Source organism: Mesocricetus auratus, unplaced genomic scaffold (genome assembly GCF_017639785.1).
Source record: "Mesocricetus auratus isolate SY011 unplaced genomic scaffold, BCM_Maur_2.0 Super-Scaffold_100015, whole genome shotgun sequence".
NCBI lineage: Eukaryota > Metazoa > Chordata > Mammalia > Rodentia > Cricetidae > Mesocricetus > Mesocricetus auratus.
Genome location: NW_024429198.1, coordinates 50,664,031 through 50,673,911, shown reverse-complemented (window position 1 = coordinate 50,673,911; position 9,881 = coordinate 50,664,031). Strand labels below are relative to the sequence as shown.

The window sequence follows — 9,881 nt, the reverse complement described above, 5'->3', positions numbered from 1 at the left end:
TTTGTTTCTTTTTAAATTGTGGTGAAATATTCAGGAATGTTACTATGAAATTTTTAAAAATTGCACTTACAGTGTGTGTGTGTGTGTGGTGTGTGTGGTCACAAGACAAGTTACAGAAGTCACTTTCTCCTCCTTCCATGTGGACCCTGGTGGCAGAACTCAGGACATCAGCCATGGCCATGCATGCCTCTATGGCTGAGCCATCCCTCCAGTCCTCATAGTCTCTGTACTTAAGGGTACAGCTCAGTGCTGTTAAGCACATGTACAGAGTTGTGTAGCTGTGATCCCTACTACCACCTCCAAAAGCTATTGTTTTTGACATAAAAGTTTTTGTGAATTGAAGGTTAATGGACACAGCCATGCCCACTTGTTTATGGTGAATGACTACTTTGGTGTTGGCATGGAATAGCTGAGTAAGGTTGTGTAATTATGCAGGAGACTGCATGACTGCAAAGACAAATATATTAACTGTCTGTCTTGTTCATTTGCTGATGTCTGGGTGATGCTCTAACGTGTGTGTGTGTGTGTGTGTGTGTGTGTGTGTGTGTGTGTGTGTATTTGTGTGTATGTGTAGTAGGGCAGAGGATGACCTTGGGTGTCAATCATAAGGTGTTATCTGCCTTTGACTTATTTATTTATTTTGTACAGGTTCTCACTATGTACCCCTTGCCTGGAATGGAACTCACCATGTAGACTAGGCAGGTCTTGAACTCAGAGAGATTCAATTGCCTTAGACTCTGGAGTGCTGGAATTAAAGGTATATGCTACCACACCTCACCTTCCTTTACTTTTTTTTTTGAGACAAGTTCTCTCCCTAGCCTGGAACTTACTGAGTAGGAATAGGCTAGGCTGCATGGCCAGTGAGCCCCAGGGACCTATCTGTCTGTGTCTGTTTCCCTGGCTCCGAGATTGCAAGCATGCTGCCGCATCTGGGTTTTGGGTTCTGGGGACTGGATTCGGGCTCCTGTGCTCACAAGGCAACCCCCTTAGCAAGGGAGTCATCTCCCCAGCCACATCACATACTTAAGCAGTATTTGTGACACGTCTGTTGGGCATTTGAGTCTGCAACAGAAAATAATTAGTGAACCTTTTAAAATCTGCTTCTGTTTGGAAAGGAAACTTCAAGAGGTCCAGTTTGGCATTCCTTGTGGAGTTTCCGCCATCATGATTCCAGAAAACGTGTTTTGTGCACCTTTGGACTGAGGGCCTGAGACACAGGACAGGGTCTTTGGACACAGAGGTGGTTGTTCTGTGACCAGATGGGAGCAAGTGTGAGTGGACAGAAGGTGAAAGGGGATTTATTGCATTTGCCAGCGTTCTGTGCAGGGCTTACGGAAGTGAGCGACTGTTAGGGGCCTTCTGAATTTAGTGTGAACTTAGTTAAGGGTGTGGAGAGTCTCGGGTCTTATGCCTACACACGTTTGTTCACACAAGGAGAAATTCAGAAGAATGACAAAGCAATAGAAAGGATCATATTACCTTCAAGATTATGAGTGTTTTATTTATTTTGATTACATGCTGACTTATTTGTGATTTTGTTTTTGTGATGAGAATCTTTACCACTCTACTTTGTTTGGTTTTGTTTGAGAAAGGATCTCACTATATAGCCCAGACTGGCTTTGAACTCACGGTCTTCCTACCTAAGGCTCCTCTGTGCTCAGACTGCAGATGGGAGCCCCCACATCCAGACTGAGATGTATTGGTTTCGCAATTAAAAAGGCAAAATTCTTAAAAAATAATGTGAAAAAAACAAGCAAGGTTTTGTGAGTAATATTCCAAGCTTATAGGCAGGGAAGAAACGACAAACCAAGTGTTTTCCTTTTTCTCCCATGATTTAATATCTTACAATTCTCTAGATTATTCTTGAGTTAATGTCAAAGGAAGCCACAAGCAGATGAGGTTCTCTGAATTTTTTTTTGTCTCTGTGTCTTTAACTGTTCCTTTATATTTTATTTTACTATTCTGGGTTACATAAAGCAAATTTCATGCAAGTGTATAATATACTTGGGTCATGTTCTCCCATGCCCCAGAACCCTTCTCTTTTCTCTATAACTTCCCCAGACAATTTCACCTCTACATTAATGCCATCTATGCATATATGATTTTATGTATCTCTATTAAATCTAGGACCCACAAATGAGAGAAAACATGTGATCTTTGTCTTTCTGAGATTGACGTAATTGCCTTAACAGGATTATCTCCAGATGAACCAATATTTTGGCAAATGATATACCTTCATCTTTCTTTATGACTGAAAAACATTCCATTGCATATATAGACCATATTTCATTTACCTGTTCTTCTGTTGATGAACACACAGGCTGGTTCCATGACTACGTTATTGTGAAAAGTGGTTTAGTAAACATGGAAGATAAGAATTGCTGTGATACGTTGACTTGGAATCTTTCGGGTTAATATGCAGAGCATAGTAGCTTGGTTATATGGTAGATCTACTTTCAGTCTTTTGAGAATACTCCATACTGACTTCCATAGTGTCTGTGAGCCCATGCACACATCCTGTTCTTTGAAAGATGGGCCCTTTAGCAAGGTAAGGAAGTACCCTGGCCGTAGCCCTGGTTATTGTGGTTGCAAAAGTAGTCTGGTGGGTGATTTTAGGTGGTCTACACTTAGTGGAGCTTTTTCTTGCTGTTTAATTTGTGTTTGGGGTAAAGAGATCATGAACTATCATGTGGTGTTGGTAATTTGAACCCGGGTCCTCTGGAAGAACAGTCAGTGCTCTTAATGACTGAGTGTTTTCCAGTGCTTTCTGTGTGAGCTATGGTGTTGTTATTCTTGGGATAATGGCTTGGAAACCCAGATGTAGCTTGAACTGGCTCTGGATCAAGAAACTGAAATCAAAATGAGAATCATAAGAATAACAATTAAAGAGGAGCTCCACTGTATGTGTTGGTTGTGCCCCAACTAATGTACCGTATGAAGACAGGAGAGGTTGAAAGCAGATCCAGCACAAGCTGAAGAATTCATCTTTTCTTTGCTGGAAACTGAACCTCAGAACCCAAGCAATGAAAGTGAACATTTATTCAAGTGGGCAGAGTCTCCAGAAGTTTCCATGTTGTTCTTGAAGCTCATTATCTACAGTAGCTCCCTTACCCATCAAGTATAGAACTCTAATTAGACTTTGGCTTCCCTGGCTAGTCTTCACCGACTTCCATTGCTTCCACTGGGAATGTGTGTGTAGTCTATGTCACATTTCCTACTTTTTTGATGCTTCATTGTGCTTGAATGAATGTTCACAAATTCACAAACTGAGATTCGTGCTGCGAATCGTAAATGTACCTGCATTTTGATATGGCTTGCAGAAGCGTGGGTCTCTTGTCTTTTGTTATTCAAGGTAGTGGGGACTGTATGCCTCGTCCATTCTGATCATCCAGGGGAGGCATCCAGACATGCCAGGGAGTCTGATTGTGTGACTGAGAACAGCATGTATTTAATTCGTGGGAACTGATCTGTTGTTCTAACAATGCTTCATCATGCTTCTGCAATTCTTAGGAATATTTTGAAAGAAAGCATTATGCGATTGTTTTTGTGCTTGTGGTGTTAAGGATTAAACCCAGGACTTTGCACATGCCAACTGAGCAACTCTACTACTGAGCTACATGCTGACTCCAGTCCAGACTTCACAGGGTAAATATGCATTTAGCAACGAATGTATGCTGGGGACGAGGTCAGCATCTCTTTGCTCTGATGCGCTGATTTAGCAATTGCATACTAGCGAGGATGTTTTTGTAAGATAATAAAATGTATGAGTGAGGAATTTTCCAGATGAACCTCAATGCTGTTTTAGAATAAACTTTTCCTTGGTTCTTGTGACTTATTAGAGGTAAAACTGACAGACTTGAGTACTTTTACAAACATGTTTATTGAAGTCATGAATTCCTTTTCTCTCGAAGTCACCCTAGCCAAGTTCCTAGCACATGTCATATGGCAGAGGTAAGGTCTTCCAATTTTGTTTTTGCTCAGGTCACCACTCACTAACACCCTACATGATATTTTTAAAAAGATGCTGTCTCCCATGCTGGATAGTGGTGGCATATGCCTTTAATCCCAGCACTTGGTTTCCAGGTCAGCCTGGTCCAGGATGGCTAGAGCAGTACAGAAAAAACCCTGTCTTGAAAAAACAAACAAACAAATAAAACAAAACGAAATCCATGTATAAGTTCCTGGACAGACCACCAATAATACAGTCACTAAGATCAGCAATTGATAAATGGGACCTCATGAAACTAAAAAGCTTCCATAAGGCTAAAAACACCATCAATAGGACAAAACTGCAGCCTTCAGAATGGGAAAAGATTTTCACCAACTTCACATCTGATAGAGGACTAATATCCAAAATATGCAGAGAACTCAAGAAACTAGGTCTCAAAGAACTCAAATTATCCAATTAAAAATGGGGTACAGATCTAAACAGAGAATTCTCAGTGGAAGAATCTCAAATGGCTGACAAAACACTTAAATGTTCAAATTCCTTAGTGATCAGGGAAATGCAAATTAAAATTACTTTGAGATTCCATCTTATACCTATCAGAAAGGGTAAGATCAACAACACGAGTGAGAGCTTATGCTGGAGAGGATGTGGAGCAAGGGGAACACTCCTCCATTGCTGGTGGGAGTGCAAACTTGTACAGCCATATGGAAATCACTATGACAGTTCCTCAGAAAGTTGGGAATGGAGTTACCTCAAGACCCAAGGATACCTACTCTTGGACTTATGCCCGAAGCATGCTCCATCCTACCACAAGGACACCTGTTCAAACATGTTCATTGTGGCTTTAGTCATAATACTCAGAAACTGAAAACAACCTAGATGTCCCTCAACTAAAGAATGGATAAAGAAAATGTGGTACATTTATGCAATGTAGTTTTACTCAGCTGTTTAAAAAATGACAGCATGGGCATGGTGGTGGTGGCACATGCCTTTCTTTAGTTCCAGAACTCAGGAGGCAGAGGCAGGTGGATCTCTGTGAGTTCAAGGCCAGCTCAGCCTACAGAGAAACTCAAAAAAAAAAAAACAAAAAAAAGTGATAACATGAAATTTGCAGGCAAATGGAAAGGAACTAGAAAAGAAATCATCCTTAGTGAGGTAATGCAGACCCAGACAGACAAATACAATATGTACTCACAAATAGATATCATCGGTTAAGTAAATGATAATCAAGCTATAATCCACAGACCCAAAGAGGATAGATAGAGATGGAGGAAGCTAAGCGGTGGAACACATGGATCTCTCTGGGAAGGGTAAATAGAATAAATTTTTTGGGTGGACTCGGGGTGGATGGGGACAGGAGTGGGGTGGGGGAATAAGATGGAGGGAGAGAGTTGATGGTGGCATGGTTGGAACTGGGGAGCATTTGGGGGTGGTGTGGAAACCTAGTACAGTGGAAACTTCCTGGAATCTATGAGGTGATCCTAATGAGGATTCCTAGTAATGGAGGATACATTCTGAACTGGCCATCTTTTGTAGACAGGCAAGGCTTCCAGGGTTGCACTCCACTGAGTTGTTTGCCAATGTGGTCCTATGGAGATCCCTAAACTTCCCAGACTAATGCTAGGACAGATAGTGGGCTGCCATTGCTGAGGACAGCAGCCACACAGCATATAACTTAGAGAGGCTGAGCTGGTGCTTACCTGGAGCCTTCACCCCTACATTCTAGTCTCTTTGGTGTGGGAAGATAATCTGCAGGTTACTGAAAAAGAAAGCTGGACACCAACCCAGCCACACAATGTTCAACCTACAACCTGTCATCCTTGCAAGATGTGCTGGGGGAATGATGGCACAGAATTGGAGGGAGTGGCCAACCAATGTCTGACCTACCTTGAGGACCATGCCTTGAAAGGGAGCCCATTCTTGACACTGCTTAGATGACCAGGAACCAGAGACTGGATAGCTCAGAGGCTTATGATTGGTGCCTTGTCCTCCAGCAGTCATCAGAGAGGCTTCCTCCAGCAGCACATGAGACCCACAGTCACACATTATGCAAAGAGTCTAAATTGGATGTGTCCATGAGTCCTTTCCCTTGGACCTTTAGGGAATCCCACAGAAGAGGGGGAGGACATACTGCAGGAGTCAGGGGGTAGTGGAGGACATGAGGAGAACATGGCTCACTGAATCAACTAGTCATGGCTCCCAGAGCCTGAAGTAGCAAGCACAGACAGAGCCTGCATGGGTCTGCACCAGGTCTATGTTATGTCTGTTAGCTTGGTATTTGTGTGGGACTCCTAACAGTGGAGTCTCTGACTCTTTTGCCTGCTGTTGGGAGTCTTTTCCTATTGGGTTTCCTTGTTTACCCTCAACATAAGGGATTTTGCCTTGTCTTATGCTTTGTTTTGTCCTGTTTGGTTGTTGTCTCTTGAGGAGTATTCTCTTCTGAAGGCAAACATAAGGATCTGAGGGGGTGGGGCTCGGAGAAACTGTGGTTGGGATATATAGTAAGAAGGATGAATCTATTTTCAAAAAAAAAAAGATAGTGTCTCCTTGTGTATCCAAAACAGAATCGAATCTACCTGTTGTAGCTTTAAATACCACAGGAGTCTTGACTTTTACTTTCTATTGGTTGAACTGTACCAATATTATTACTAGCAATTCTTAGAGTTTTAAAAAGTAACTTATGTGAATTAAATTAAATCTCTTCTTCCAAGGGAAGAAATAACAAGTGTACTATTCTACTGGCTTCTCAACCCCATACTGGAAGATGTAGTGACCACTGGTCAGCACCTGGGCTCTCTGTCATGTCGCAGAGGCTGATGTGTGGAAGGATGCTGTCTGTAAGCAGCAGGGAGCGTTGAGAAGAAGCCATCTAAAGGTCTCAGTTTTCAGTGTAGTGGAGACAAGCCAGCTCTTGCATGGCAAGGCAAGGGCATATATCTAACTGCAAGTAACGTGTCATACTTAATTCTTCAAGGTCTGTGCATTTTTTATTCAAGACTCATGTATGCCTGTCTTTTTACCCAGTGAGGTATGGGCATCTGTACTTGAGTGATTAGTAAGTTCTCAGTGGATTTGCAAGACCTGTAAAACTTGCACAACTCACTGTGCTCTGTGATTTTTCTATTATATCCTAACCAGAAGTTATGAGACACTTCCTGAAACCATTAACTGGCAAGAACAGAAATTTCAAAAGTATTTTGTCACTTCTGCCTCTCATGGGACAGAATGACACTACCTCATGAGAACCTACTTTGCATTCACTTTGTGGTTGGGAAAAATGTTGATCTACAGCTTGGGATATGTTTGGTTACCTTTCTTTGCCTCGTCATCATTGTTCTATCCATTGGCATTAAGGGTAGACTCCATTGTCTACTTAAATTGTTAGTGAACATGTCTTAGCGAGATATGTTGGTTAGTCTACAGAAATTTCCTATATTATTTCATATTGCTTTGCTTCAGACTATGATTATAGTTGACTTTCTTTGTTTAAAATTCTCTAGGATCCAAAGGGTAAGAGCATCTCTCAAGGAACAATCCTTATAGTAGGAGTTTATATTCTTTTATCCAAGATGGGCACAGATGCAGCGTGTGTGGCGCCCTTTCTGGGAATCTGATCTCAAGAGGGATGAAAGTAGAGAAAACTCTGCCTTTCTCCTCCTTCACCTCATGGCTGCTCCATTAGTCATGTTAGGGTTAGTTTCTGATGCATTAGACAAAAGACCAATTTGACGGCTGGTTGTTCTCATCCCTCATCTTGTGCAATATTGTGGCTTAGTACTAATCTTCCATTCTCTGTTGCAGAATTGGACTGACACATTCTTAAGACACCCTTTTATTGCTTCAGAAATAGAAGAGGAGCAGTGCAGGCTGGTTGGGAACCACTTGGATGAAGTGGTGAGCTCAGGTTACTTATCCTCTAGGTAAGTGTCCGTGCTCTAAATGACCTCATCATTCAGCCAGTCTACCAATGTTTTCTTATTTTTGAAAAGGAACTCCATTTTCATAGTTAGTATTTTCATAGGAATCAAATGATACATTCAGTGTTTTCACATTTATCATCACATATTTGCATATGGTATTAATTCCTAGAAGCATTTAAGGGAGTCATAGAATAAATGCTAAAAAGTAACTTTCCTGTGGAATAAGGATTTAGATAGTGACATGAGAAAAATAATCTATTGAGAATCTTAGCTAAAAGTGATCAAATATATGGAAGCAATTGTCTTTTTTTTGGAGACAGGGTTTCTCTGTATTACTTTGGAGGTTGTCCTAGAACTCGCTTTGTAGACCAGGCTGGCCTCAAACTCACAGAGATCCGCCTGTCTTTGCCTCCCGAGTGCTGGGATTAAAGGCATGAGCCACCAATGCCCGGCTGGAAGTAATTTTCTTGAGGATGCACAGAAGATCATTAAAGAAGGCTATAAAATGAAATAAAATAATAGTAAGTCATTACATTCCTGGGTGAAACAAATCACTGCTGTAAAGTAACTGTTCCTTTTTTAAAAATCTGTCTGTGTCTTCCAGGACTGACTGGCACTGACTTTGATTTTCATCACCTACTCGGGCCAGCTCACAGTTCCCTGGAACTCCAGCCCCATGGAGATGCTCTGCCTCCACAGGGACCTGCGGTCATGAGCACGTGCCCCTCCTACATGCTCATGATTAAAAATAAAAATAACTACGTTAAAAAAAACCCTACTGCTTCTGAACTCGGGGCTCTCGTGGAAGACTTTGGATACAGCAAGGCTGACTTTGCTTCCAACTCCTTCTTTGTTCCTGTTACAGGTAGAAGAAGTAATAATCTAGTTGTGAGCTTGGGAGAGGGTGTCAAGTTGATTCAGCCACCATAACCTTGTCTCCATAGTTCCACATCTAAAGCTTTCTTTAGGGAGCTATACTGATGAGCAGACACATGCTAACCTTATTCTAGCTGTAAGATCAGCAGGACACACTCCATATATTGGTAGTGCTAGTGTGGACTGCATATGGCCAGGGAAATCATATTCTGAGATGGGAGTTAGCATGCAGCTTATGGTTGTCTCTCTCACCTGTATCAATCATCATTTAAGTTATATCTGATACTATTATTTGTCTATTACTTTTGCTTTCTTTCTCAGTTGCTCCCACTATGTAAAGGTGAAAAACATTGGTGCTCCAAGTACTTGATGAGGATGGCATTGCTTCACAAGCAGATAATTAAGAGAAACAAAAGGCAGGAAGGAGAATTTTACAAACAATAAAATGAATTAATTTAAGATATCTCAGTTGACTTTCTGGGATATGTTTTGAATCCTATTGCATAAGAAGACGAAGATATAAATTTGTACATATTTTTACATGTATTAGAATGTTACTATATATATGTATATGTATATATATACATATATATATATGCTTTATGTATTGACAAATGATTGCTTGACTAAAGAGATAATGTGAAGGATAAATGCTAAGCTGTTAGCATGAATTTTCACATTAAATATCCTTATTACTATATATTCCATATGGGGGAAGGGTCATTCTATTAAGAAGGAAATGGAAAAGATCTCACTGGAACTGCTTATCACTATTTCACTTTTATGATACTATCTTAATTTATTTATTAGTACATCACATCTATTCCCTGTCATAGTTAGGGTTTCTATTGCTGTGAAGAGACACCATAAGCATGGCAACTCTTATAAAGGAAAAACATTTAATTGGGGTGACTCACGTCTTTAGAGGTTTAGTCCACTGGCATCTTGGTGAGGAGCATGGTAGCTAGGAGTAGGCAGACACTATGTTGGAGAAGGAGCTGAGAGTCCTACATCTTGACCCACATGTTGGCAGAGGTTTGTCTTGCCAGCAGTTCCCAAATAAACACACAGAGGCTTATGTTAATTACAAATTCTTGGCCAATAGCTCAGGCTTATTACTAGATAACTCATATTTT

The 9,881-nt window shown here is 41.0% G+C and overlaps 1 long non-coding RNA gene across 1 annotated transcript in view; it reads left to right on the top strand.

The window, feature by feature from the left end:
• Positions 1–8,891, top strand: part of LOC121144347 — a 40,767-nt gene extending 31,876 nt beyond the window's left edge. The window contains exons 2-3 of the long non-coding RNA XR_005881699.1: positions 7,751–7,869; positions 8,474–8,891. This is a non-coding gene — a long non-coding RNA (uncharacterized LOC121144347). The remainder of the gene's footprint in view (positions 1–7,750; positions 7,870–8,473) is intronic.
• Positions 8,892–9,881: the final 990 nt, after the last annotated feature.